This window comes from Enhydra lutris, unplaced genomic scaffold, assembly GCF_002288905.1.
Source record: "Enhydra lutris kenyoni isolate GAN:26980312 unplaced genomic scaffold, ASM228890v2 scaffoldscaffold14, whole genome shotgun sequence".
Lineage (NCBI taxonomy): Eukaryota > Metazoa > Chordata > Mammalia > Carnivora > Mustelidae > Enhydra > Enhydra lutris.
The window spans coordinates 35,282,686-35,288,685 of record NW_019154098.1 but is presented as its reverse complement, the minus strand read 5'-3'; positions in this window follow the sequence as shown (position 1 = coordinate 35,288,685).

Here is a 6,000-nt window from a genome sequence, read left to right as displayed (position 1 = left end):
TGCAGCTATAAATGGCCAGCTGCCTTTAGGATATCTTTTCTTTTCTTTTTTTTTTTTTTTAAAGTTTTACTTAAGTTATCTCTACATCCAATGTGGGGCTCGAACTTATGACCCTAAGATCAAGAATCGCATGCTGTACCAACTGAGCCAGCCAGGAGCCCCTTGGACACCTTCTCTAGGATGTCCTGTGTCATCTCAAACTCAAGATTTCTTCGTCTATAAAATGTGATCGTTGTTCCACATGGCCAGTTGTAAAAGTCTCTTTTATCTGTAAGATTCAAACAAATGTAGGTCCCAAACTAAATCCATCACTGTCTACCCCTTCCCCATCAACTGATCCTATTCCTTTTTTCTCTCAATCAGCCAGGTTCAAGTATTGAAAAATTTTAATCCTGTCTTTCCATCACCTTATCCATATATAAAACAAGGGCTACTTGTTTGTTTGTTTTTTTAATTATCTTCACCTTCCTAGTCTAATCCTATATCTCATCGTGCTTAGACAGAAAAGAATGTAGCAAGTCCAATTTTTCCAGCCCCTATTCACTTTGCATGGACATTTCTCGTACTAATCTTCCTTAAATGCTGCTTTCATCTGCCCTCCATGGGCAAAAACCTGTAATGAACCTCTGTTTTTTATAAATCATGTCTCGACTCCTCTGCTGACTTATAAATCTCTCCAGAACCCAGCCCCACCCTTGGGAGATAGCATTCTAATCCCAACCTAAACCTTCAGCTTTAGTCTGGTTTGCTCAAGGGCCCTCAAGCGATCTGCTACTGTCTGCTTCTGTGAGTCTGTACGGATATTTTATTGCGGACCCAGATTTACCACCCAGTGTCCTAGCTCAAGTCAAACATCTTGTTCAGATCCCAGGAGGCCTGTTGCTCTGTTACTAAACTTGACCTCACAGGTCTCTCTGGGCCCTTCAGGCTGCTATTTCTCACCAAACCACCCTATTTGCATACTGTATAAGTGCCTAAAATGTAAATGTCTCCAACCATCCATCTTATCCTATACACTGGATTCCAGACTTCCCTGTGCCTTCCTACATTCTTTCCCCTGCCGCTCCTTTCTTTCTCATGCCCTTCTGCTGCTTCCTTTGGACCCCCATTTCACGGTGGACATCCACATCCCAAGACTGTCTCCCATTGCTTGTCTTAACAGAAACCTGGTTATTTTATTAAAAAAAAACCAAAAAAAAAAAAAAACCAAAAAAAAAAAAAACATAGCTTCCCCTGCCTCAGTTTTGAATCGAGGGGTATTTGCTCTACCAAACCTCATATACTTCAGGGTGGGGAAGCAGAGTTGGCCTTTTCCCAGCTCCTCAGTCCTATGGCCAGACCATTACTCTGAAACTAAATAACAGATTAAGCCAGCTGGCATGCCCACTCCCTACCCATGCCTGTTTCATGTAACACATTCTTGCCACTCCCATGATAATTTAAGAAAAAAAAAAGGCATCTAGTTCATTATCTTCTTTTTCCTAAAGTAAAGTTCCTATATTACAGCTTTAAGACAATCTTCATTATTCTTTCTCTTTAAGACGATACAGTAGTAGTAAAATTCCCCTATAATCCCATCTATCTCCACTGCATTCCATTATTCCGCCTCACTTATATCATTCTGAAACTGCAGTCTTGAATCTCCTTATAAAAAAATACCTCCGGAGCACCTTGGGCTCCCAGCATTTTTACTGTTCAACTCCAGAGACCTTCACCTACCCTCTGCATTAGAGTTCTTCAACCCCTTCCAGCCACCTCTTGCCACCCCCATACCCTCTTTTCAGGTATAATTGCCCAATTTTTTTTTTTAATGGACCTGAAATTCACACAACATACAATTAACTATTTTAAAGTATACAATTCAGTGGCATTTCGTGTATTCAAAATGTTATTTAAATACTACCCAAAGTAATTTACAGATTCACATGTAATTGCTATCAAAATCTAATGGCTTTTTTTTTTTTTGCAGAAATAGAAAATAGAATTCCTAAAATTCATATGGAATCTCAAGGGCCCCCACATAGCCAAAATAACCTTGAAAAAAAAATTTCGGGGACTTACACCTCTTGATTTCAAAATGTATTACGCCATAGTAATCAAAACAGTGTGGTATTGGCATAGGACAGAATATAGATCAATGAAAGAAATAGCCCAGAAATAAACCCTCAATTATATGATTTTCAAATGATTTTTAAAAGAGTGCCAACACTATGCAGTGAGGGAAAGAGAGTCTTTTCAACAAATGGTGCCGGGGAAATGTATATCCACAAGGAAAAGAATGAAGATGGACCCTTACTTGACATCACAGACAAAAATTAACTTGAAAGGATCAAAGACCTAACCAGAAGACCTAAAACTGTAAAAGTCTTACCAAAGAAATAGGGGAATAGCTTCATTACATTGGATTTGGCAGTGATTTCTTAGCTATGAAACCAGAGCACAGGCAGAAGTAAATAAATAGACTAATTTGATTTTATGAATATCAAATACTGTGTGCATCAAAAGACACTATGAACAGAACAAAATGACAACTCTCAGAATGGGAGAAAATCTTTGCCAATTACGTTCCTAATAAGAGATTAATATTTAGAATATAGAGATAATTTTTTTTTCTTTTTTTTTTTTTTTTTAGATTTTTTTTTTTATTTTTATTTATTTGACAGAGAGAGATCACAAGTAGGCAGAGAGGCAGGCAGAGAGAGAGAGGGAGAAGCAGGCTCCCTGCTGAGCAGAGAGCCCGATGCGGGGCTCGATCCCAGGACCCTGGGATCATGACCCGAGCTGAAGGCAGAGGCTTTAACCCACTGAGCCACCCAGGCGCCCCAAGAGATAATTTTTAAAAGAAGAATGTCCTCTTACTATTTTTGTGAGCTAAAAGATAATTAAAATATAAAAGTTTACTATTGTCATATATGTGTAATGTGTGTATTATCAAATAAAAGTATATATAAAGATCTATATTATATGCATACACATAAAGAGAGACTGTAAACTTCATGAGATTTAGGATGGTGTCTGGCATGTACAACAGTTTTTCCTAAGGCCTGGTGAAAGGTCTTGGCCCACAGTAAGTATTATGTGTATGTATTTTACAGAGAGGGACAGAGTGAGAGTACTCATGTGTGGGGGAGGAGTGGGAGAGAGAACCTCAAGCAGACTCCACGCTGAGCTCAGGGCCCAACACAGGGCTCATTCTCACAACTCTGAGATCACGATCCCTGAGATCACGACCTGAGCCGAAACCAAGAATCAGACACTTAACTGACTGAGCCACCCAGGTGCACCTTGGTATATATTTTTAATTAAATGAATGAAGGAGAGAGAAAAATACTCTTATTTAATCCCCCACATTACCACCAGCATTATTTTTCTATAATTCAGATCTGAGCGTGCTGTTCATGCTCAGAATTCTTTTTTTTGTCTTGTTTTTAGTCTCTTCTTTTTTAGTGTATCGGGTGACTCCCCAAAGAGATTATTCTGTTACTATGGCATTCTGCCCCCTGCCCCCACATTAGGGAATGGAGAAAGAGGGAGCATCAGGGACTGGCAGACAGATGGGGCATCTTGAGGTCTGAGAAGGATGGGTTTTCAAGTTTGTGGGTTAGGAACACTTTTCTGTAATGTGTTACTCCTGACAGTCTGGTCTCTGTTCTTTGCTTAGAATTCTTGCATGACTTCCTGCCCAGTGGCTTCAGAATCAAATGGGGATTTGGTGATTTTTTTTTTTTTTTTGGTCTTTTGGTGTTTTAAGATTTTGAGTCATCACCACACCCAGCGAGGGGCTCGAACTTATAACCCCCAGATCAGAAGTCTCACGTGCTACGGACTGAGCCAGCTAGCCACACCTCATGTGGGCTGGTTACAGAGCAGGCAGACCTCCTTCCATCTGCCCTCGGCCACCCTCCACACCTCTCCTCATCATGGTACAGGGGAGGGAATGGCCTCAGCCTTTGCACACTTGATGAAATGGGGACAATATGTGCCATCTGGAGGATTGTTGACAGGACTGAACAGGGCGCATGTGGAAACATCCAGCGTATACCTGAGGCAGTCAGTTCCTGGTGGTTTCTTTTCCTCCCTTTGCACCCTGCTCTTCAGCCACACTGTAGTTTTTTTGCCCTCTCAGAGCCATAAGTTAACTTCACTCCCATTTTTTTGCTCATTCTTTTCCCACTACTTCACGTGTGTCCTGCCGATCTCCCACTTCTCTCTCTAAACGCTAAGTGAATACTTCAAGACAAACCTCAAATTGCACTTACTCGGCGAAACTGTTCTGCTCCCCCAGGAGATGTAATCCTTTTTTATGCTTCCATATCATTTTGTAAGACAGCTTTTAAGAAACTTCATGGACTGTCTTATATTACGGTTATTTGTGAACATGTCTTATAGACGTATGTGTCTATCTTCAGAGCCCAACACAATATTTATTAACTTGAATTGATTTTTTTGACCAGGAAATTTGGGTCTTCCATTTCATAACTGAAATACATCATAAAATCATTCCAAGTACACTCCACCTATAAATAGTTCCTCTCTGTATGTGATAACAACCAGAGTGGTAGTTAGTACCCTTGCCACCCCCACAGCTCTCTAGAAGCTGCACAAGATAATGTGAGATAATGTTATTTGTAGAGATGAGTGGTGGTGATGTTGGGGGTGGAGAAGCCCCCAGCTGACTGGACCAGGTGGGCACACACCTGACCCAGGAGGAACCAATCACTTGCTCAGAAATGACTCCCATGACCCAGGCTAATTCCCTCATCCCCGGAGAATTTCAGTGTGTGTTGCCGATGGTGGATAGGTGCTGGAGCTTGGTGGTCATGGGGTAGGTCCCGGATGAGCAGTCATGTTGTGTGTCTCACAGGATGAACGAGTGGAAGAAGGCAGGCAAGATGGAGGAAAGGCCGAGCTGACTCAGAATCAGAGACAGACACAGGGAAGAGCCACCCGGTTCCTGAGGGCTTCCCCCTTCTCTGGCCAATCTGAATGAAGCCCAACACTTTGTTGTCCATCCTTGAATCCTGTGAGATCTGCATAGACTCTCAGGAAGTAACCTGTCACATGTTGATGGACCGAGGTCTCTTACAGTCACATGCATCCTGACTGCAAAAAAGAAATTGTTTTTGCTGAATCAGCTCCAGCTGTAATGGGTCCGGTCACCTGAATTTATGTCTCATCTTTGGCCCTCCCTTACTGGCTAATTATGACTTTGGGCAAATGCTTTGTTCACTCTATGTCTTGGTTTCTTTAACAGGTAAAACACAGGAATTTCCTATAATACTTTACCACTTGCCGTTGATGCACTTTCCATACGTTATCTCAGGTGAATTTTTTTAAGCTTCTTAGAATATAGGCAAAGAATTTTTGCCCACATCTTACCAACTTTCCCATAATCTCACAATTAAGTCCTAGTGAAAATGGGACTCAAACACCAGTCTTCCCAACTTTCTACCCAGATCACCATCAGCTGTACCTCAGAGAATATAAATAGTTTCTCAAAAGGATGATAGATTGCAGACTGACTGAATGAAAGACTAAACAAACAAGGGAATAAACTGTAAGATTTCCCTCCTGAGAATTTTTGTTGGAAGTCTTCTAAGTCATCAGGAGTAACAGTGGCTTCATATTTACAGGAGTCCTGTTTCAAAATATATTGCTACTGAGTTCAATAATCAAACCACTAGATGGAAGACCTATGATTGTGATAAAGGGCTCTATTTCTAAAAATATGCATAATATTCCCACCCGTGCTTCATGAGGATTCCCGTTAACGTCTAGAAGTTTAAGTGCAAGGCTGTGGGCTCAAGACTGCAGGTAGACCCATGGGCACTACCTGACACTTCCCCACTTCAAAACGCGCTAGCTCAGGTCACAAAAAAAACTTCCAGGACTAAGGAGATGCCGCCTGGTTCAGTGCCCCAGACCTTCTTCACACTGTCCCCAAGCCCCTTCCTCGCTTCCTTTCCTTCCTGTCGCCCAGGGTTGCCTGTGGGGCTGATT